The sequence below is a fragment of the Apium graveolens genome, chromosome 3 (assembly GCF_009905375.1).
Source record: "Apium graveolens cultivar Ventura chromosome 3, ASM990537v1, whole genome shotgun sequence".
In the NCBI taxonomy this organism is placed as follows: domain Eukaryota; kingdom Viridiplantae; phylum Streptophyta; class Magnoliopsida; order Apiales; family Apiaceae; genus Apium; species Apium graveolens.
The window spans coordinates 113,324,983-113,350,884 of NC_133649.1; the positions used below are offsets into that span (position 1 = coordinate 113,324,983).

The following is a 25,902-nucleotide window of genomic DNA, read 5'->3' on the forward strand; positions in this document are numbered from 1 at the left end:
CCCTGGAATAGCAACCGGAACAATCGGTATGCTTTGACACATTCTAATCACCAGAATATATCAATAATTGTGCGTAAAAATTGGAATATGAACAATAAAGTCAAATGAAAAGGATAAGCAAGAATCGAAAGGAAATATGAACAAGAGAATCAAAAAGAGTGCAACCATGATAAAAATTTAAAGAGAATATCATTTTCTACAAAATAGAATAGGGGAGAAACTTGCCTTCTGCGCGACTCACTACAATTAAATCACCTTCATCTATCACCTACTCAACCTGTGTTAGTCCCTTAACAATATGACAAGAATTACAGAAGGGGGGTTGAATGGAATTCTTGAAACTTTTTCTTGAAATAAAATGTTCAAACTCGAATATAAATATAAGTGTATTGATTAGCACAATGCGGAATAAAAACTTAAGTGAATCAAAACACAAGTAATTAAAAATAGGAGTCTTTAAAAACTTTCTGGTGGATTTGAATGATTCCACCAGAGATATATAATATATATCGAGAGAACTCTGTGTGCAAGAATGCTCAAAGCTACTTACAAATATTGAACTACTGAGAGTACAGAGAAATGCTAAGAATTCTGCTTACAAAATGTTTCTCACTTTTTGTATCTCAGATCCATGTTTCTATTTGCTACTTCTTGGTTTATATATTACCAAGATTACAAAATCAAAAGACAGGATCATTATAAAAACTATCGGGTCTAATACTTTGCTACTTTGTTCTCTATTACCCAGTTAATAGGCTTCCTCATTCCATTTGCATACACTTCGACGCATGTGACTATGCTGTCACTGTCAATTGATATTTGAATTCTTTATCCGCTGAGTATATGATCATCCGTCGAGTTTATGATCATCCGTTGATGGCTTTATTGATCATCCGTCGACTCCTATATTGAACATCCGTTGATAGCCATTTGATCATCCATTGATGGCTTTGTTAATCATCCGTAGGTAGCTATTTTGGCACTTGACTTCATTTCATTTATGCAGAATTATAAGACATCATTTATGTACAATTAATCAACCTATTCTGCATATCTAGTTAAAGTCAATCATGACTTATATGCTACTACAGAATCTATACAAAGGTGTATGCAGAAATGTGCTACAGACTCATTATTACATAAGCTACTCACTCGATGGATAATAAGTTATCATCCGTCGGGACTATAATGAGTTATCCGTCGGGACTATAATTCTTATCCGTCGAGTGCTACATTATTTCACTAAGTAAAATCTACTTAGGTGTTTTGTTTATGAAATCATCAAGTACACAACATATGCACAACAACCTGCCTTGCTGGCTTAGCTTCTGTTAGCAAAATAGACTGGTTAAGTCATTTTGTACTTCAATTGCATCTTGAATCGACTTCATTTCGTTCCTATTATCTACCCATACGCTTATGACTGACTCGTATATTAAATATAAGCAAGTAAGACTCGATTAACCACATAATACACATAAGCACATAAGCACATAATCATTTTTATAGTTAAAATAATTTTTAGAATCAAAATTGACACGCTGATCGCTCTACTAATCACCATCTAACTCGTTTCCCATTTTTCTGGAATTTTTCGGACTCTTTTTGGCACGCACTTCAACTGATAATCGAGAAAATATCAAAGTCAACTAATTTTTAGAATAAATTAGGTCTTAATATTATTTTAATGACAAGAATTCATTTTTCTGAGTCAAAGGGCTTTCGTTTCGCTCAAATCGGACAAACGGTCTAATTAATATCAATTAAACACTGATGATTCAATTTATTATTCAATATAAATAATTATTACAAATTTTTAAACCCTAAAATAATTTTTAAATAATTATTTAAGAAAAATCAAAGTCAAAAATAATTTTTCTATAATTTTTGGAGTTAAAATGAATATGTTTTGATTTATTGAAAGTTATTTGATTAATTATCGAAGTAATTAATCACTTTTAAGTAATTTATGAATAATAAATAACTAATAAATATTTAATAAGTAATTATTTGATAATCTAAAATAATTAATCCCTAATTATTAGGATTAATTACAATTTAATACAAATATTTACAACTCGTTATTATTTACTCGATTAGATCGATTATTTACAAATAAATAATCAATATTATTGGTTGATACGTTAATTATAGAATAAATAAGTTATTATTCGAATCAGAATCCAATTCACCGATCACCTACTCGCATTAATACGAGTTACTCACCCTTCTCGTATAATTATTAACACATAACGATTATTATTATAATTTATACGATTTAAATCAACTATCTGTATTTAATTATTCATTACGAATAATTATTACGATACTCTACGAATAATTAACTATTGCTCGAATAATAATAATCGAACTTATCGTTCAAGTACCTGCATAGATACAAGTTACTCGTTTTATTCAACTAATTATCGAATCTTTAATCATATTATTCGATTATTTTTAATCCTATTTATTATTATTTACTTAATTATTAAATAATAAGTAAATTATTAAATTATTAAATAAACAGTTAAATAATCATTAAATAATAATTTTTAAATTTTGAAATTTAGAAAATAATTTAGAAATTATTAATAATATCTTTCAGAATTTAAAACCGATTTTTATTTGATTTTTACAATTAATAAAAACTAATTTTGATTTTATAAAATATTAATAATTAATTAAAATACAGAAACAGGAAATAGGAAATGGATTTGGGGATTGAAGGATCAAACCCGGGTCATTTCCCAGGTCGAAACCGGGTCGACCACAGGTCACCAAGAATAGCCGCCCGGTTGCCCAGAATCCGGCACCGGGGTCTATTTCCGGCGAGGCTCAATCGAAGCCAAACGTAATGGTTCGACACCGTTCTTCCTGCCAACACGTTCTCCTCGACTCCATCATCACAGCCACCCATCCTGCAACCACCGACGATAGCTCTGTCGTCTTCTCCGGCAACAACCAGACAATAACCGGCAGAAATCCGGCCAAAAACACGATCCTTCGTGTTTGTATACCAAACTTAAAGATTATTATACAAAAATAAAGCTGTTTAATTCTACAATCAAACCCAGCCATCAACAACAATCAAAACATCACCAAAATCATAAAAAATGAATAAAAAATTATGTTAAACCCGCGAACTCGAACCATACCCTCCTGGGGTTATACCGGTCAATTGAATACTCAAAATCATTCCAAAGACTCAGGGGAAGCTTTACGAACCATCAAAATCATCAAACAATTCAAGAATCAAAAACGCCTAATTTGACTATAAACCCTAAAAATACGAATTGAAAATCAAAGATATAAAACATGAAATTGATTATACCAATCGAAAGTAGAGATCAAGAGCTTTGCAACGACTACTTACATGCTTGATTTGGAGATCAGAATCACGATCAAATCGCTGGTGGAAGTCAAGAACACCAAACCCTAATTTCTGGAAATTGGGAATAATTGCTGAATTTTCTGATTTTTAATTATATAAATTAAAAATAATTAGGGTATTTATAGCTGCAAAATTAATACTCCTAAATAAAATTAAGGGGCTAATTATACATCTAATAAAAATATTTGGCCCTAATTTTTATAATTTTTGGGTATTAAAATTTAATTTATAAATATTTTATATATACAATATATATGCCAAAATTTCCCAAAAATTGTGAATAATGCAAAAATAGAAAGAAATGGTATAAATAAAAATCCTATAATTTTATAAAAATAAAAATGTGATTTTTGTGGGGTTTTTAACACCCAATGGAGCCCGGAAAAGTCATTTTTCTCAAAAAGAGAAAATTTATAAAATATCTAGATGTTCAGAAGAATGCGATGGTAAAAGCCGTTTGATGAAAAATAAGGCCCATTATTTTATTTGAAATACTGGCTTTAAAACCATGGTTTGGGTCGTAAAACATTTAAAATGAAAGCGATGAATGCAAAAATAAAATATCTGAAAAATATCTTAAAATACTGAAATGACACGAAATACACGTAACACGTAACAATTAGGGTTTGACAGATAATTGCACATAAATGACACATTAACATACATAATTTATTATAAATATGATATAATACAGACGTAAGTTTCCCAGTCGTTACACCTATTATTGACAGACAAACTAAAATTGAAGCCAATCAGGCTAGATTGGAGGAAAATCAGAAGGAAATGTCTGGGCAACTTACTGAGGTACAAACTATAATGGAGCTGATCCTTTCCATTCTGCTTGGTGATGATGCCAAAAAGGGGAAGAAGGTTGATAAATCTAAATATAAACACCTAACATTGAAAGATGTTGATGATGAAAATCCTGATAGAGGGCAAAGGGGGGGAAAGAATGACATTATGAGGAGAATAGGTTAAGATCTAGTTGGGACTAGTGGTTCATCAAAAGCCACTAGGTCTCAATATAGACAAGGTGGAGAAAGTAGGAAGAGAAAAAGGAGAGTACAATCTAAATATTTGACTTTGACTACTACAATAACTCAATAAACTCTAAAAGTCACAAATGTTGATGATGACCAAGGCACTCTGGAGATAGAAGCTGGTGCAGAAGCAATTCAATATCTACAAACTCTAAAAGTTAAAGGCAGAAAGATAACTCTTTTCTAAAAGGAGCCAAAGATTCAGGCATTTGATTCTGAGATGAGTAAAAGAATCTTTGAGAAAGAAAATCCTGGAGTTGATCTTGAACAGCTTAGGCAAATGGAGGAAGAATTCAAATCTATGAGGACAGAAAATACTGATGCGGCTATCTCTCTATTACCTTATGAAGATGATCCTTCAAACACACCAACCAAAGGGGTAGTTATAAGGGAGGTGAGTCAAACAGATGCTGAAAGACCTCTCAGGTCTCAAGAAATCTTAAATGCTGACAAGAGACATAAGGGGAAAGAGAAGATAGGAGAGAAGTCCAAGCCAAAGCCTAAAGCTAAAGCTGCTAAAATTAAATCAGTATCCAAAGCATCCAAACTTCAAATTCTGATACATCCAGTCTATACAGTAGCTCAAACTTTTGATACTGAAGAAAGAGTTGAAGAAAAAGAAGAAGCGAGTCAAGCTCATCAAATAAGAAAGATTTATGAAGCTGATTGGGCTGATAAACTGAAATTAACCTCTGACAATGCTCAAGTTAATGAACAGACAAATGCTAAAGTTCAACCAGTCACAACCTCTGATACTACTCAAGTTGTTGACACTCCAAACCCAATTCAAGATGAGACAATAAATCCTGATTTTGAGAACTTAAATTCTGATATGCCAGTGCTTACTTTTAAAGAGAAGAGGAAGCTTCTATGGGGAAGCAAGAAACATGCACCTAGAAGAGATTCCTCTGAAACATTAAAGAAGATTTATAGTGGGAGTTCTCATGCTAGAAGACCTGGAGTCACAAGTGGTCTGTAAAGGTTTGATACTAATCTATTTGTGGGTGATGCTTTGATTCTGTGAAAGCATGCAAATCTGACAGAAATTGGAGATAATGTGATGCTCGAAGACTTGCAGAAGATCATATCAGTACAAATTGTTATGGATTTTATTGGAGAAAAAGTAATTTATTTTCTGGAATCTGGGAGGAGGTTGAGGATAACACTAGAACATATGAAAGATAAACCCTGATAGGAGTTGAAACTTACAATTCTTAAGGTAAAAGTCATGTAACTTCCAGATGGTCTACATTTTTTAAGAACTTAATACAGTTGAAGCAGAAAGGAATGACTTACAAGTCAAACAACATTTCAAAGTACATTGATCAAACTGAATATATTGTTGATATGCCCATTGGAGGAGCCAAAGTGATTAAATCTCTAGAAAGAGAAGTTCTGACTATTAATCCTGATGGAAAGAAGATAGGATTTCTAGAACTTGATGATCTATCTCTTGGAAATTTAAAGCTATATGATCTCAGGGAAGCCATCTATCAAAATGATGAATCAACATATGAGCTAAAGGAAATCGAACAGAGGATGCAATGGTACTTGGATGTTATGGAAGAAAATATATTAAGGAAGTTTCTTGAAGAAGCTGAAGATTGTGTTAGAGTTCAGAATTTAAGATAAAGTCTGATATTCACTGATTGTAAGAATGTATATGTTTACTTGACTACATCTAGATAGTTTTTGACATCATCAATTAGAACTTGTATATAATTACATGATGCACAAGTTGGGGGAGATTGCTCGAAGAAATTAATGATATCAGTATCAGAGTTTTTATCAGCATTTGATATTAGGATTTACTGAAGGTGACATCATCAGTACTTGTCTATCAGTATTTGATAATTAGCATTTGATAATCAGTATTTAGTCACATCAGTAGGTATCAAAGAAGGAAAGGGATTGTAGAAGTCAAGGCGGTGAAGGACTTTACTTACAGAAGCAATCAAACATGGATATGTATTAGGTTTCCTTTTTGTAATAGAATATGATTCCTTATTAATTGTGTAATTGTGCACTATATAAGCACATATTAGATTTACACTAGATGTGTTACGAATTGTTATATCTTTCAGATAACCTAGCAGCTCTCAAGGATAATTGTTCAACCTTTGAGAGAGTACTTTTATAACAGTTTTTATCTGATTAATATAAAAACTGTTGATTATGTTAAGCTTTATCGATTTTTTTGCATAAAATGTATTCACCCCCTACAGTTATATTACGAACCTAACACTAATTACCCTCTTCAATTCAGTGGTTGAAAATTATTCCATTAATTCCCTGCTAAGAAAAATAAAGGAGCCATTCAAATAGTAGATTCTAACTTCTACTAAAGAGACAACACAGACTTTGACAATTTCTTCAGATAATTGTTGAAAATGGTCATTATCTGTTATGCTCATGTTTAGAGGTAAAAAATCATCTTGATTGAAATAATTTCAGATGACACCAGCATCAACTTACATTTTCCTGGTTTTCTTCCAGCAGTCTTGAAGTGAGTTTTGGTTGGAGGCTTTAATGAAGGTAGGTTTGTAATTTTCTTTAGGGTGACATGGTTGGATCTGATTGATATTTTGAGTAAGGTGTTTACAGTTTGTTTACACAAGAAATTTGGCTTTTGAGGTATGATTGGTTGAGATGGTGTTTGGCTAGGTCTAGAGGTTTGAGTTTGTGAGATTTGATTTTGTCGGACATTTTTCTTGGTACCTTCTTCTCCTACCCCTTTCTTCCTCCTGCTTTCATCTCCCTTCTTTTTATCATCCTTCTTCTTCTCATCTACCTTACTACAGTTGCCTTGGTAGATTGACTTGGATTTGAGCCATAATGTTTTTGCTCATCATTCTTCTGCTCATCATCATCCAAGTCATTTTTGGTGTCGAGTTGGTTATTTGGCAACATAGTTTCAGCATTCTGCAAATATCTTCCCAAAATTCTTATCACTTTCTCATCTTCCTCTGTCTTCTTCTTCTTTGTTTTTAGATCAGTTTCCAATGTCATTATTAGTCTAAGATTACCCCTAACACAGTTTTTGGGGATTGTGAAGTATTTACACTTTCTGGTTTGAGCACACTTGTAGGCCACCCCTTGCTTAAATGAAGATAAGCTTCAGTAAAAGCAGCTATCTGAGCCTTTTTGAGTTTATTAAGCAATTGAGTGTCCTTTGGAATAACTGGATTGACTCTATTAATGATGACATTCAGCTCAGATGCTCTCTTGCATTGGAGATTTGATAGAGACACCTGTAGACACCTGTCTAAACCATAATCATTGACATTGGCCACTATTTTTTTCTCCATAAAGTTCCTTTTTCTCAATATCAACACTCTCATAAAATTAATATTGTTGACCATAGATCTTTTGTAGGTGATATAGTTATTATGAAGAGAGACTCTTAGCACAGTTAGTAGCTCATTGAACTCCTTGTCTTGACAGGGTCCTTCTACGGCGTTTTGGAGTCTTTCTTTACTTACATCTTGAGAAATTTTATTTGAGTGGAGCTTTGGCTAATATACGAGGTTGATTTTTAAAGGCCATCTTCTTTTGATTGTTGTATTCTAGCTGCTATCTCCCCCATAGTATTGGTAACAGGCAGGAGTAGCGGATTAGGAATTTCTGTCCTAACAACTTCTGGAAATGCAGGTAGAGGAATGTTCAAGGCACCCATGATAGCTCCCAAAGAGACAGAATTCTAAATTTTGAGATGTTTGTGGGAGTCTACTAGGGACCTGATATCATTATGTTGACTCTGCACCAAGGATGTCAACTGGGAAGCTTGAGCTGTCAAAGATGCATTGGAAGATTTGAGGGATGAGATTTGATCTTACAAATTTTGGATTTATTGGGGAGTTGATGTAAACAAGGATTGCACTAAGCTTGATGCTGACAAAGAACCAACAGAATTCTGGACAACATTCTTCACCTCCTCTATGACCAAGGTTGAAGGTTCAAATCTAGCCTTATAAAGGTGCTCCACTTTGACCTTGGTATCATTATATTGAGTAATTGATTCTGGATCATTTCATATAGAGCTTTGAAAGATTCCCTTAGCTTGGCCATATTTTCCTCCATATGAGTAAGAGAAAGAGCTTGTAGTCTATTTGCGAATTTGTTTAACTTGGATTTGATTTCCTGAAAGGTTGGCATCAGCTCATCAATCCTGTCATTTACCAGCTTCTTTACTTTATTTTGATGCTTGACCAAGGTGCTTTCCATGGCTCTTTCAACATGGTGAAAGGCCTTTAACTGAGCTATATACATCTCTGTCACAACATCATACACCTCCCAAGGGGTGAGAACCTTAGCATTACTACTTAGAATTCTGACATACTTCTCTTTGAACTTTGCTAAGGCCTCCTCCATAGTTGTTGTGAAGTCTTTTGAGATCCATGCATCCACATTACCATCTGCTTCATCTGCAATCTTTTCCTGCTGCTCCTCAATATCCCCTTTGTATGAAAGTAGTATAGCTTGATAGTATTAATTTGACATATCTTTTGTAAGGAGTTGTTTGGAAATGTTGGCTAGGCATGCAAGCTTCTCAACTAAAAGATCATCTACAATTGTTGGTTGGGCTTGAGCATCTTGAAACCATTGAGATAGTAGGTGAGAAGGTTGGGGTGTAGTGTTTGAGGTGGATGGAATGTCTGTTTGGTTTGAGGTGGAGGGTTTGTGATAAGTGGATTTTATATGTACTTGGAACACTTCATTTCAGACTTAAATTGGTGTTTTGGACTCAAGTATCTGGTATCTTTGATATATTTTTGTGTTTTTACATTGTAGGCATTAGTTGGATGAAGAAATAAGTTTTTCAGGGAAATTTTCTGAAAAGAGATCAGATTCTGAAGTCAAGAGCATTCTCAAGCTGAAGAGCATCTCGATAGCTTCACGTGGACTATTGAATCATCAAATTCTGACGAGCGGAACTCAAATTACATCCAAAACAAGAAAATGCAGAAGTCCAAGTTTAAAGGAACAGCACGCCCGCGCAGGAAGCGGAGCAGCTGCGCCTGTTTGTCAGAATGTGCGCGCTGCCCGCACGGGAAACGGGGCGGCCACGTGGGGTTCCTGGCCCAGAATCCTGATTTGAGTCTGTTTTGGTGATTTCGCGAGCCCAAGTCGTCCATAAGCCTATATAAACCAATAAAAAGTCGTTTTTAATAACAAGGAGCAAAAGGAGAGCAATACAAAGACGTAGAGAGCACAAGACGGTTAGGGAGAAGAAGACTTTTGTATTCTTCAATATAGTTGATACTTTGATGCTTTTTTAATTTATATTTGAACCTTAGTACTCTTATATTATATATTATCATGTTTTCATTGGAACCCATGGTGATGATAAGTTCGATTATGAACTAATCGTTGTCATGGGGTTCTAGCGGATTTATCAATGGATTTCAATAGTTAATTGTTCTAATTCTTTAGTGTGTGATGAATTATGATTTCATAGTTTATTTATGCTTATTCGTCTCTGATGCGTAGCTAACATCTAAGGTTGTTTATTAATCTCCATTGAAGCAACAATGAATATAGAGGTTTAGAACTTGCCATGCTAGCATAGGTATATGTATGAATTGACATGCATAATTCGTGGGTAATTTTAACCATCTTATTCACCCTATGTAATCAAGATAGATAACTTGCTCTTCAACCGTTATGTTTTCAAATCTTATAAGCATATAGGGTCTAAGCATAATTGGGGTCTACTATCTTCTGTCTTAATTGTGGATGCTTAGTAGTAGGGTATACGTAAAATAAAAGTTGGCGTATACTAATTTCGTGTTATCTGATTAGTTATCTTCACCATCACATGCTAAGGTTAAAGACATAGACTTTGAATGAAGTATTTATTGAAGTTAGAATCTCATGTTTATTCTTATATAAGTAAAACACATTTATTCTCTTAGTTAATGCATGTTAGTATAATCTATTGTAATTAGTTAATCAACTGAATTTGTTATTGTCTTGCCATTGAACGATAACCATACATTGTTGCATAAATGGATAATCTGAAATTAACCTAAACCAGTCCATGTGGGAACGAACTTGACTTATATCTTATACTACTTGTGATCACGTATGCTTGTGTGTATTTTCACGTTTGAATTATAGCGAACAAGTTTTTGGCGCAGTTGCTGGGGACTCGGTGTTAAATTTTAGTTTATGTGCTTGACAGCAGTGGTCGTTAAAGTTCACTGACTCAGATTTTTTTCTTACAAGGTTTACTTTAGTCATGTGTTTCAGGTACTCCAGAGAGTGTGTATGCGAACGCGTTCTCAATCTCGTAAGGAAACACTAAGCGAAGTTGAAGGAGAGGAAAAATAGTCTTTGAAGAAGAGGAAAAATTTGAAGAAGAAGTATTTATTGCAATGGGAGAACCAGCAGCGAAACTATAAGTTTTGATGGATTATTCTCAACCGAAAATCAATGATATTCAGTCTAGCATTATCAGGCCAGCCATCGCGGCTAATACTTTTGAAATCAAGACTAGCACGATTCAAATGGTACAGAATTCAGTCCAGTTTGGGGGTTCTCCAATGGAAGAGCCCAATATGCACATCAGGGATTTTATAGAGATCTGTGACATCTTCAGGTTCAATGGTGTGTCTAAGGATGCGGTTGAACTGAGACTGTTCCATTCTCTCTGAGGGATAAGGCTAAGAGCTAGGTTACACTCTCTACTAGCAGGTTCTATTACTACTTGAGAAGATCTTGCTCATAAGTTTCTTATTAAATTCTTCCCCATGGCGAAGACAGCTGCAATCAGGAATGCTCTTACTCAATTTGCACAACAATCGGGAGAACCTTTATGTGAAGCTTGGGAGCGCTATAAGGAGATGCTTAGAAAGTGTCCTCATCATGGTTTGGGAGCACAATCCAGACCCATGTTCGATGTAGCATCAGGTGGAGCCTTATGGGCTAAGAGCTATAATGAAGCTTATGAGCTAATTGAACTGATGGCTACTAATGAATATCAGAATCCAATCCAGAGATTGCCACAGGGCAAGGTAGCAGGAGTTCTTGAGGTGGATACAGCTACGGCTATCACTGCTCAACTAAAGGCGTTATCTATGAAGATCGATTCTCTGGCTAACTATGGTGTTAATCAGATAACTAGTGTTTGTGAGCTTTGTGCATGTTCACATGTAACGGAGCAATGCGCTATATCTAGTGAATCAGCTTAGTTTGTGGGCAACTTTTAGAGATCGCAACAACCAGTTCCAAACATTTATTACCCTGAGAACCAGAATCATCCTAACTTCAGCTAGTACGAAAATCAGAATACGATGCAACAGCCGTACTAGCAATTTGTAAACAAGCAATTTAATCCTTCTGGTTTTCAGCAACAATTTGCACCAAGGTAATATTTTTAGCAAATGGGAATGCAACAGAAAACTCATGGAGGTGCAGGTCAATCTTTGAATGAAAAATCCGAATTAGAGGAGTTGAGGCTTATATGCAAAAGCCAGGTTATTTCTATCAAGACTCTGGAGAACCAAATAGGGAAAATTACTAACGCCTTATTGAATCGATAAGCAGGAACAATTCCTAGTGATACAGAAGTCAATCCAGGTAAGAGGGAAGTCAAGGAATAGGTAAAAGCAATCACCTTGAGGTCTGGAGAGGTCGCTAGCCCTGAAAATGAAGAAAATAAAAAATCTAAAAAAATTTCCAGAATGTGGGCGCGCCCGCGCCCTATAGCAGCGCGCCCGTGCCCTCCACTTTTCCAGAAATTCAAAATTTGGCAGAAAAAGTTATGCAGAAGGATGTCGAGGTTGAACCGAAGAAAAGGCTTACTAAAAACAATCCTCTTGAGGGTAATACAGGGGATAAACAAGTATATCCACCTCCGCCATATCCTAAAAGACTTCAGAAGCAGAAGTTCGACAAACAATTCGCCAAGTTTCTGGAAGTTTGCAAGAAGTTTCACATTAACATACCTTTTGCAGAAGCTCTAGAACAAATGTCAAGCTATGCGAAGTTTATGAAAGGTATTCTCTCGCGGAAGGTGAAGCTTGAGGAGTTGGAAATCGTTGCTCTAAAGGAGGAGTGTAGTGCAGTTGTGCAACAGAAATTGCCTCTGAAGCTTAAAGATCCTGGAAGTTTCACTATTCCTTGTACTATTGGGAACTTGTCTTTCGAAAAATGCTTGTGTGATTTGGGAGCTAGCATCAATCTGATGCCCTTGTCTATCTTCAAGAAGCTTGGTCTACCTGATCCAAAACCGACATATATGTCATTGCAACTAGCTGATCGTTCCATCGCTTATCCGCGAGGAATAGTGGAGGATGTCTTGGTTAAGGTGGACAAACTCATCTTCCCTGATGATTTTGTAATTCTGGACTTTAAGGAAGATAAGAAGATTCCCATTATCTTGGGGAGACCATTCTTAGATACTGGCCGAACTCTGATCGATGTACAGAAGGGAGAGCTTACAGTGAAGATTCTAGATCAGGAGTTCACCTTTAATGTGTTCAAAGAAACAAAATTTCCAACTGATGAAGAGGAATGCTTTAAAGTAGAGATGGTCAATTATGTAGTGAACTCGGAACTTGAACAAGTACTAAGGTCAGATACTTCAAAGAGTGCCTTGACAGGGGAATCTGATAGTGAATATGAAGAAATGGTAGTGCAACGGAAGTATTTGAATGCTTCTCCATGGAAAAAGGGGATGGATCTGCCATTCGAGTCTCTTGGATTAACAGAGCTGAAAGATTCTGAGGAGCATTTTGAACTATCTATTGAAGAAGCTCCCACACTTGAGCTCAACCCACTTCCAGATCACTTGAGTTATGCATTCTTAGGTGGCTTGGGATATATTTTTGATAATGTAGAGGTAGCCAAACGGATCCTCCCGTGCCTACAAAGGGTTCTTCTCATGCGCAGCTGGTAGTTGACAGGACTGGTGTTGGTAATGAGCAGTACAGGCGATTGACTAGGCGTATGGAGGCCATGCACGACATTCACAGTCATTTTGTTGCAGATTTGACTCAAGCTTTGGGCACCTTTTTTCAGGCCACTGGTGTCGAGGTCGATTGGCCTGTATTTGGAGCTGATTTTGTTTACCCGCCGCCTGATTCTCCACCCGAAGAGGGTGATCCTCCTGACGAGTAGGTATGCCTTGAATCCTTATTATTACCTTCAATGAGGACATTGAATATTTTAAGTTTGGGGGTGATAATGTAAGGATTACTTCGTGTTGTATCCATATAGATTCATATTGCATGTTTAGTATATTTCATTCATATTTTTGCATGATTGTTCATTTAGGTCATTTTTATTTGCATTTTTGTTTGTGTTATTATGTGAGTCCATTTAGTTGCATTTGCATGCATATAACATGATCCCTTAGGTTGAGCTGTTTCTGATTGATTGGTTGATGTTGATTTGAGTATAATAATGTCAAATAGAGGGATGTTTTAAGTCTTAATGAATTGATTTGCATGCCCAGAAAAAAAATCACAAGTCTTATAGGTTGCTTTTGAGCTAGATCATGATCATATTTGTTTTTTTGTTGGAATTCAATCACTTGGTTATATTTAGAATTTTTGCTATTCTCGTAATGACGTAGGAGCACTGATTTTTAAACTGGAGAAAAGCAGGATTTCATTGCTAGTTGTGAATAAGGCTAGGCGTCAAATAGCTAGTAACCGGCTCATATTTTTATGAGTAGTCTAGGGTTAAATGGGATGGAGGGAAACACACTCATTCAGAAATCATTGAAAAAAAGAAAAAAAAGAGAAAAAAAAAAGAAAAGATAAAAAAGTATGTGTTTATGCATAATTGATCAAGAATGAGCTCTTTAATACTCGAGTTATTAAGTTCTAGGGGACTTTATGCCTAGTGACCTAAGGCTTTTATAGTCCGGGATCCACTAACCTAACGCTCGCTACATGGGTATTATTGTATAAGTCTTTTGGGACCTCACTCATTATACGGTCAAATAAGCATCTTTCTTATGTGTTCAATTATAGCATGAAACCTTGTATAACTCTAGTAGAAAGGAGGTGTTTTGAGTCATTATATGTGTATCGTCTATTCTGTTTACAAACTCGTGATTGTTTTGATAATAGATAAGTTATGGTTATTTGATCTAATATCGAGAGTATATCTGTTAAGTGTTGCACACACGCACATTTCTGGTTTGTGAGTTGATTTGTGATATTTATTCAAACTCTATTTAGAGTCATTACATTCTTAGAGGCGTAGGATTATTCATTTGGTTATGATTATTCTGAGGGGATCGATTGCATTGTCATCTAGTTGCAATTTCACGTATTTGCATTCATGCATTGGTTTGTTTTGTAGTTTTTGAGTCTTTTTATGCTTGAGGACAAGCATCGTTTCAAGTTTGTGTGATAAGTGTATTTTATATCTATTTGGAATGCTTCATTTCAGGCTTAAATTGGTGTTTTGGACTCAAGTCTATGGTATGTTTAATGTGTTTTTGTGTTTTTGTATTGCAGGCATTAGTTGGATAAAGAAAGAAGTTTTCCAAGGAAGTATGCTAAAAAGAGGTCATATACTGAATTCAAGACCATTACCAAGCTAAAGAGCATCTCGATAGCTTCGCGTGGACTATTGAATCATCAAATTTTGACGAGCGGAACTCAAATTACAGCCAAAACAAGAAAATATAGAAGTCCAAGTTCAAAGGCACGGTGCGCCCGCGTAGGAAGCGGGGCGGCAGCGCCAGTTTGTCAAAATGTGTGCGCGCCCGTGCAGGAAACGGGGCGGCCGCGCGAAGTTCCAGGCCCAGAATCCTGATTTGAGTCTGTTTTGGTGATTTCGCGAGCCCAGGTCGTCTAGAAGCCTATATAAACAAATAAAAAGTCATTTTTAATAACAAGGAGCGAAGCGAGAGCAATACGAAGACCTGGAGTGTAATATCCGGGACATAGCGTGTAATTATGTTTATTGATAATGATTATTATGTGATTTTTGGTGAATTATCTAATGATTGGTGTTGATATGTAGATATTTATACGCGGTAAAGTATAAGTATGTTAATTTTATAATGACCATAATAAAATATAGATAATTACAGTATTTTTCTGGTAATTTTTGGACTGTTATATGATTTTATATTAATTTTTGAATTTATTAATTATTTTCCTGAATAATTACAAAACTATTTTATAAAGTCGAGAATCGTTCAACCTCAACCTTTTTACGTTTTTACAACCCGAAACTCTTCCGAAAACTCCTTCCTAACCTAATATGGTAATTCCAAACATTTTCCGTGTTTTGACTTTTTTGATACGGATTACGGTTTGACCCGTGCGCGGCCCGGCGCAAAATTTTCGATACGATAAACCTTTTCGATAACATTATATTCGTACAAAGCATTTTATAAAAGTCCGATTTTGATAATTATCCAAAATCTTTTATGCTTATCCAAAACAGGATAATGCTTATCCAAAACATGATAATATTTATCCAAAATGTTATCCGATAGGATCGTTTTTATAGTTACTTAGCGGCTAAGAACCGTATTTATCGATCCAACACGATCCAGAATGTACTAATATTCCGTAAATATAAATAGCCAATACAATACTGTATTTTGTACAGATAATCATTTGCAAACAGTAAAACTATACAGTTTCTAGAGAAAAACCTTAAAATTCATTGCGTTCTTCATAATCAAACGCACAAACGAAGGCGTTAACGAACTCCGATTCAGGCGTGCAATATATCAAATCGAAGCTCTCGAAAAGTTCTTTCATAATCAATCATCCATTTCAATACAGAAATAAAGGTGATTTTATTATTTAATTAATTTAATTCGAATTATTTAGTAATTAAAATAGGAATTTTTGTTCTTGATGTTGTTTGTGTGATTTAATGTTAGAATCATGTAGATCTTTTCTTCCTGGTCATTTTGGTATATTACATGATTAATTTGGAGTTCAATAACATGTTCAAATTGATATTTGATTCTCGGATTAAAATTAGGGTTAATGTTCTTGAATAATTTCAATTGAAATTGGGAATTTCCGTGTTTGGGGTTATTACTTGAAATTGATTACACTAGGTTGTAGATCGTTGAACAACGACTCGATTGGTATATTGGAAATTTATAGACGATTCCTGGAACAACTTAATCGACTTCGCCGAAAAAAGGTTCGACTTCGCCGCCGGCGAAGTTTCAGATGGATTTTCCGAGCAAACTATGCGTTGTTTTTTGATTCCAAAATATGATATAGATTCCTGGCATGATACTCTATGATACTGCATGTTTTTAGACTGATCTGGGCTCGAATGAGATTTTCCGGCGAGCTCTCGGTCGCCGGCAATGGCGACCGCCGACAATGGTGACCGCCGACAATGACGACTGCCCGCAAAGGTCGACGACGACGACAGAATTACAGAAATGCCCCTGAACTTTTGCAAAATTTATATTTGTCCCTGTAGTTTAAAAACTTTATAAATATTAGATTCCTGTTAATAAAAATTATAATAATGATATTCTGCTTATTTTTATTTTCATAAAATTGTTTTAATTATTTAAAAATTCCAAAAATTCATTATTTAATTTCTGAAAATTATTTTTATTTAAAAATAAATCTTAATTATTTAATTAATTAATTTTAGTTGATAATTAATTATTTAATTAGTCAATTAATTTAAATATTAAATGATTAATTAATTTACTTAGTTATTAATTAATTTTAATTGATTTAATAATTTGATTTAATTATTTATTTTGATTTAAAAATTCTGAAAAATAGTATCGAGCTTTTAAATATTATTTTAAATTATTTTCAAGGCTTGATAATTATTATTAAATGATTTTAAAGTCAGATTCGGGTGTTCGAACCCTATTATTTAATTATAAAATGATTCGGAGGCCCATTTTAATTCAGAAAAATGTTCAAAAATTCGTATTAAATACCTGGAAAATCGTTTTGACCCCGAATCTTCTTTGAAAAATTATTTTAATCGAATATCTGCATGCTATGTGCTATGTGCTATCTGATTGATGTGTTATATGCCTATGTGGTTATTGTTTAATGGTTTTTGCTGTAACTTTCAATCCGTAAATTGGATTTGGGTAGAACGAAGGGTAGATAAAAGTTTATGGCGTCTATGTGACGATTAGAATAATATGAGATTGAGTATTGATAGATAAAAGTAAAACTGTTAGATGAGTATAAGTAAAGCTGGAAATCATCTGTGATAAGGCAAGTCCTTCTGAACCTTTCTTCGAGATATATTGCAAATATTTCTGAAGTTTCTCATAACATGTTGCTAGTATTTAAAATAAATCATATTTTATATTACAAGCGCTCTAAAATATTCAACCTTGAACCTTGATTCTTATTGATCTTGAGCCATAAGCCTTATTCTTCATAAACCATTGATTGTAGAATTCTCAGATATAAGCCAGACATATACAATACTACTCCACAAATACATATCTACCACATACTGATTTCTGATATTGAATTGCTTGACATACCCATCCTTTTTCCTTGTTTAACGGAAGACCAATCCTTGTAACCCTTGAACCCTTGGTCTTCTACTTTCTGATTCTTTCCTTGATTGAAAGCCAATCTTTTTGAATTCCTTGTTATACCTTTATGGTATTGTAAATCACCATATGCTTCAAGATAAATGTTGTTTATGATTCAGCTTATTGAATGACATTATTTATCATATTATTATTCTAGAATTAGATTGTTTTTAAATATGGACCAGATTCATGGTTTGACCAGATTCGTGGTCATAATAGGCCAATGTGTGCCTTGGATCCAGTATATAGAGCAAAGCTGGGAGCCTTGCTCGGGGTTATTGTGTGACTGATTAGCAGCCTAACCTTGGTTTTTAAAATGAAAGCGAATATCCAATTCTAATCATTGTTTATCCAGATATTTAATTCTTATGAATCATTTTAATTGACCATTGATGAACCTCAGTTATTGCTATTATGACTTGCTGAGCTAGTTAGCTCACTCTTGCAAATCTGTTTATGTTATTTTACAGTTGAAAAAAAATTATTGGTAACGAGGATTCCCAGTCCAGTATGCGAACTAGGATTCCAGGATAAGATGGACCAAGTTAGCAGGAGCTTTATAATATAGATGAGTTATGTAAGATTGTAAGAATGATATCATTATTAGTTGTAAGCGGAACTAGTTGGGATTTGGTACGATGTAATAAAAGTTAAGGTTGTGGCTTGTTTTCATACTTTAACCTATTGCGATCTATGTTTATGGTAAGTAGGGTCTTTATATATATTAATTTCATAAGCAGGTATATATATTAAGTGTGTGTGTGTGTTGAACCCCAAACTTCTGACTCGGGTTTGGAGGGCGTCACATGTTTGGTATCAGAGCTACAGGTTTTAAGTCACTGAAATAAGCCTAGATTGTCGGGAATGGATAGAGGGTTAGGATTAGGGGTAAGAAATAGAAAGATAGGACGTCGAGAGGTTAAGTGCGCCAGTATAGTAGGTTTCTGTATGATTCGTGATGAGATTCGAGATTCTCATCTAGCGATGGGATTGTCAAATAGCGGCGATGGCAAATTCTTTTATCCTAGAATTGTCTGATCATTCGGAACCTTTAGTTGGAGGACCATCATCTTATTCACGCCCTGCTCTTCCACCGATGTTAGCCATATCACCACCTGTTATGACGGTTGCACCTTTTCAAGTTATTATCTCATCTCCTGATGCGAGACTACCTATTCGAGAATCCCCCACATGCTGATTCTGGTTCTACCAGATATTCAGCTGTGAGTGCATCTTTTATGTCTCCCCCAAATCTTGTTCTATACCATCAGTTTAAAACCCGTCTTATGAAGTAATAGCACCTATGAGGATGGATTCGAGAGCTACTACAGGTAACATCCCCAAATCTGGGGTCGGAGGATTTTGTCGTCACTATAAAACCTCAATCCAAAATAACCTGTTAAACTAATAAATAAATGCCAGCAACTGAAATATATCATCTGTGACCCCAAAATATACCCAAGATCTTTTAAGGTAACAGTTCTAGAAACAAGAACTTCCAAATTCCATAAATAAGTTTTTCACTTTCTTTTAAAACTCTTTTCAACAAATTCCAATTCAAAGCTAAACCCCCTAGTATAACTTTGAAAAGAAGTATACTAGGCCCAACAATAAAATAACAAAATTATAATATAATATAATATAAAAAACTTTACATTACAGAACTTACACTAATCCACAAACCCTAGACCAACTACCTTCCAAAAGCTTCTTCTTTGCTTCCTTGAATTATGTGGCTAAACGGCGCAAGTTAATCCTCACTGGAAGTTAAATTTAAAAACAGGCAAGTATGAGCGGAAGAAATGCTCAACAAGTTCATTATAATATACATAGGGTCTTTTTGATATAAAACCGATGTCTGCAATAGAACAGAACCTTTAAAATCATAATTGCTGAAATAGAAAATTTATTAAAGAATCGGATAATTGTTTCTCACTGTATTCAAAACTCTTTTTGATATTTTCGAGCGAAATGCTTCAACAATACTTTTAATCTTGACGAGAATAAAACTGATAAATCCATTTTTACGGAAATATCATAAACAACAATAATAAGAAACAATGATTATGGATTGAGTCATAAATTTTATTCAAAACCGAGCTCTTGATATTAATACTCATTTTGTTGTCATATCAAATTAGATATCAATACGAACTCTGATGCTCACAACATCCCATATTGAAGTCAACACCAATCATCTATACTAATACCACCTTTGATATTTAACAACAAAGCAAGTATCAGCTTAAATCGGAATCTGATTCAAAACTACATTTCACCTTTAATCCAAAACAAAAATAGTTGATAAATCATTTATTCTATGAATACCAAAAATGATATGATAATTTAGATTGAGATCATTCTCCGACGGACGTACTATCACATGTTGATCAGTCCCTGTGATAGCACAAGTTCATGATTCGTAGAAACATGTCCCCAAAAACATGAGTACTCAATTAAAAAGGCAATATACCTGCCTGTGGCAAAATTGTGTCATAATATCTCATATGACACTTAGAAATAGCCCTCCGCTTGACCGTCCATCCCAGTCACTTACGCATTTATGATCCAATCTTAAAACCTTTTATTGAAACGGGGTCATAATAATCGACACCCGAAATAATTTTATTCCCCCATTTACTTGGGTAGGATTATTCGCAACCAAATCATCTTTCTCAAAATCCAAAACATTTGTAAATCCTGTAATTTGATAAGTAATAGCTGAAGAGTACTTGCATGAACGGAATCATTTAATTCAGCGACATGTAAAACATTTATCTATTCTGAACAAAGAATAGGGAAAGTAATACTTGCATAATGGGATTCAAAATAAATATCACTTGAACAATAAGTGATGATAAGGATACTTGCCTTTGGTATTTTAGCAGTTAGTCACACACGTAGAAACACAATTATCTCAGTCTGGCATCTCAAGGCATCACCGTCTTTTATTTTGCTAAATCTCTGATATGCTCCTCATGCAGTGCTATTACTCAATATTCCATACTAATAAACTCTAGTCTTTATCCACTTCATCTGGTCCTGATCGTCTTGAAAGACTCGTATCTATAATTAAAAGATCACACTTTACTCGTCTAAATGATAATTACTCGACGAATCGCGTGTCAAAACCCTATTGTCTACCCATACGATAGCCTACATATAAAGAAGACAGCCAAATATAATACTATTATCTCACGTACGCACGTATTTCACATAGTACATAATTATATAAGCCACGTATCACATAATTCATATCATAAATGACTCGGTTCATTAAAACATTCAATTCGGTACGTTTAAAACTAAAATCGGGTCAAAATATGATTGTTCAGTCACTACGCGACTCAGAATGATTCGTAAAAGAAGCGACCTTTCGAAACATAAGGATTTGGGTCTCGAAAGTATTTTTAATGAAAGCGGAATATTTTTCTAAGTCTATACGCGTTCGTTTCGTATTAAACGGACGAATAGTTTATTTATAACGAATAAAATATGAATAATTACGAATAAATCAATTAATAATATTAGTTGATTTTTAAATACCAAAATATAATTTTTAAAAGTTTAAAACAATTTTTAGGAATTATTTGAATTAATTATAAATAATTGTATTTTATTTAAGTATTTATAAATAAAATTAATTGATTAAATGAATTAATCAACAAATTAAATTTATAAATAATCAATTAAAATAAATTATAAATAATTAAAACAAATATGGATTTTTGAAAATAATAAATGAAATAATTTTTGGAATTTAAAATGATTAAAAAAATAATTTTTAGAATTATAAATAATAAGTGATTGAGTTTTTTTAAAATCAAAATAAATGATTTTCAAAAATAGAAAATAAATTTTGATTTATTTTGAAAAGAAAAATCTGAAACAGATTTGGAAATTGGGTAAGGGCTATGAAAGATCAAAGGGAGTTGGCAGAGGGAGGAGTCTCGCTAGAGAAGCTTGGGGAAGGAGACCCGAAAAGATGAACCCTTCGCCGATTTCTGGAAAATCCAGAATTTCGACCGACGTCCGGTCATCTTTCGGTGCCCCCAAACTTGACAAAACCGGCTCAATTTCATCCGATTTTAACAGCAAAACGATCCAAATCACAATCAAAACCTAAAAATCACTCTAACATCATCATAGCAATACCAGAACTCATTATCCGATCAAAACAATCAACCCAAGTCGATTTTTCCAGCGAAAAATGAAGAATAGCCAATCCTTAACCAAAATCAACGAGCTACATATCAAAACGCAGCTAAAAACTTGTACAATCTAACCACATAATCAAAATCAACATCCAAAACATCTATAATCTATAAATTCAAAAAATAAAAATGGTTGGAACCTTGAATTCGACTTGAACAATCCCGAACTATAACACATGATTAAATAGCACCAAACGACTCTAATAATCATGATAAAGCTTATTAAATCATCAAAACAAACAGAAAATCGTCACATAAACAAAACCCAATTCAAACTCCAAGAACAAAATAACGAATTTAATAAAAAATCAACCTTTATTAATGAAATTAGTATCAAAATGACGGGCTCGATTAGAGCTTCAATTTGGTATATAGCACGTCAAGAACGGATTCCTGGAACTCCTACAATCATCCGATTTGTGTTGAAGAACAGATTTTACCCCCAAGAACAGGATTTCTAATTTTCTTATTTACTGAATATTTGCTAAAAAATGAATAAAATAATTGTGGGTAGCTATTTATATTTTTACAGAAAATCAATACTCTAAAATAATTTAAGGGTGTTTTTATCCCCATTAAATTAATTAGGCCCCAAAATAATTATTACGGGGAATAATTTTAAAAATGATAAAATATAAAGTTCGTATCAAAATTCCCCAAAAATTGCGAATAATTTAAAAATGCAGAAATACTGGGTAATTGAAATAAGCATAATTTTATAAGAATAAAATGTGAATTTTGTGGGTTTTGACGTCCTGGTGGTGTCCCGGTCCGTTAATTTTTGAAAAACAGAAACGATACCTAAATTAACAGAAAACCCCGAAAACTCATAAAATACAAGCAATTGCACATAAAACGAGATAAAATGAATAACGCAAATAAACACATATCCAAATTACGGATCAATTCATATAGATGCTTCTTAAACACGTAACAAGTATCTCATTGGATCATATCGGATCCGAAAATACATTACTTAGCCGCTAAGTAACTATAAAACGATACAATTTAGTATCAGATTTGGATAATTATCAAAACCGGCTTCTTATAAAATACTTTATACGAAAATATATAAAAATATCCCGTCTCTCGAGAATACGAGTTTTTTTTATCCACAAAAATCATTAACGTATCGAAAATTTTGCGCCGGGACGCGCACGGGTCAAAACGTAATCCGGATCGAAAAAGTTAAAACATGGAAAATGTCCGGAATCACCAAATTAGGTTAGGAAGGAGTTTTCTGAAGAGATTCGGGTTGTAAGAACGTAAAAACGATTAAAGTTGGACGATTCCCGGCTTTACAAAATAGTTTTATAAATACTCAGAAAATAATAAATAAATCCATAAATCATTATAAAATCATATAACCATCCAAAAATTACCAAAAAAATATCACAATTATCTATATTTTATTCTGGACATATAAAAATTAGAATACTCAAAGAATATCATATATAAACATCCAAAATATCAACTCCAATTACCAGATAATTCCCTAAAATTCACATAAAATCATATAAACAATTCCAAATAATAATAATAATAATATTTGAAAATATGGAATATTACAATCTACCCCCCTTATAAGGATTCCGTCCTCGGAATCAGCAGAAGAAAGCACTAAGGATAAATAGAAAAAAAAAGAAAGAGAGATAAATAGAGAGAGAAGTAAAGAAATAGATTGACTTCGCTATACGCCACTGATATTATAACCGCATCGCAGTCCACTGTTGCTCTTGGTAATCCCATCACATAACTCTGCTTTGACTTGACCAGGATAACTCAGCTTAACTTGATTGGCATACCTTCGAATGTTTGGGATGATAAAATCATGGAATTTCAAAAGAAAAGAATTTGATACCATAACGGGACCAAAATCTGAATTTGAGAAAAAATATTGTTGAAATAAAAGAATAACTAAGAGATCAATATGATCAAATGAACTTGGTATTGCGTGCCCAAATTAAGACACTACTAAAGGTAGTCACAACACACACGAGTGATGGCGTCCCATCCAACTCCTATCATACAGACAGGTATACCTTGTGTCCCCTATAGTTAGGGTTGTTCATCTCAGTCAGAATAAAAGAATATCAAAGGAATTCAAAATTAAATGAATAAAACTAAAAAGATTTCAAAGCTGATATTTCTGGAGAGAATGAAATCCAGAGAACAAAATTCTGGCATAAAATGAATAAATGCCTGTCAGGGAATATATCCTCTATGTTAGATATACTTGTGATGTCATGTCTAATAATGATTTGTGTTTAGTTTTCAGATCTTGACTAACAGGACAAATCAGGACTTAACTGGAAATCAGTACTTATACTGAAGTCAGACCTTAAGATATCAAAACTTAAGTTATCAGAACTTAAGATATCAGAAGATATTTATCAGGAGATAATATCAGGACTTAAGAAGACTTTCAGATAAGGAAGACGGTTGATTGAAGGGAAAGAAGATCAAGACTAAAACAAGAAGAGATATGCATGGAGAAGAATTCTATTAAGAATAGAAGACTTGGAGGAAAAGATAACTAATTGATATATTTTAGGATACATAATTATATTCAATATCAATTAGAGATTATCTTGTAACTGTATGGTATATAAACACAGCATAGGGTTTACACTAGAAGTGTTATCATTATCGAGAATATTATTCATTGTAACCCTAGTAGCTCTTAGTGATATTGTTCATCACTGAGAGAGAACAGTTCCATTGTAATACTGTTTTATTAATAAGATTATTCTTTATTACATACTTATGTTTTTAATTCGATTTGATTGTATTATACACTGTATTCAACCCCCTTCTACAGTGTGTGTGACCTAACAAGTGGTATCAAAGCCAATCTGTTAACACAAATACAGTAAAGATCCAAAACAATCATGTCTGAAGAAGAACAAACTCCAACCAAGCCCACCAAAACTGAAAAAACTCCAAAGACTCAAATTCACAGTTGATATGAGACTATTAGGGTTCCCATGCTGAGACCTTCTGAGTATCCCGTTTGGAAAGTAAAGATGGCTATGTTTCTGGAAGCTACAGATCCAGAATACCTTGAGAGAATTTATGAAGGACCACATAAGCCAACCAAGCTCTCTGTTGTAGTTGCAGATCAGCCAGCAAAGACCATACCAAAGGAGAAAAGTGAGTATACAGCAGAAGATATCTTATCTATTGCCTAGGATGAAAAGGTAAGGCATTTGCTGCATAGTGCCATTGATAATGTCATGTCAAACAGGGTAATTAATTGCAAGACTGCAAAGGAGATATGGGATGCTTTGAAAACAAGATGTCAGGGAACTGATGTAATCAAGAAGAACAGGAAGACTATACTCACTCAAGAGTATGAGCACTTTGACTCAAAAGTTGATGAATCATTAACTGGATTATATAACAGGTCTGTCAAACTCTTGAATGATCTGTCACTGGTGGACAAGGAATATGATCTTGAAGATTCAAATCTAAAATTCCTGTTACCTCTTCCTGAAAGTTGGGATTTGAAGTCTACTACTATAAGAGACAACTATGCTCTTGATGAAACTACTCTTGATGAAATTTATGGTATGCTCAAGACTCATGAACTTGAGATGGATCAAAAAAGCAAGAGGCATGGGAGAAAGTCAAGGACGGTTGCTCTTAAGGTTGAGGAGGAATTCCCCAAAGTGGCTGTCTCAAAGAAAGACATAGGAAAGGCTGTCATCACAAAGTCTAATTCAGATT

The 25,902-nt window shown here is 34.0% G+C and overlaps 1 non-coding gene across 1 annotated transcript; it reads right to left on the bottom strand.

The window, feature by feature from the left end:
• Nucleotides 1-11,198: 11,198 nt before the first annotated feature.
• Nucleotides 11,199-11,305, bottom strand: LOC141715703 (small nucleolar RNA R71). Its single transcript, XR_012572455.1, has one exon. It is a non-coding gene; the product is annotated as a small nucleolar RNA R71 (small nucleolar RNA).
• Between the last annotated feature and the right edge of the window lie 14,597 nt (nt 11,306-25,902).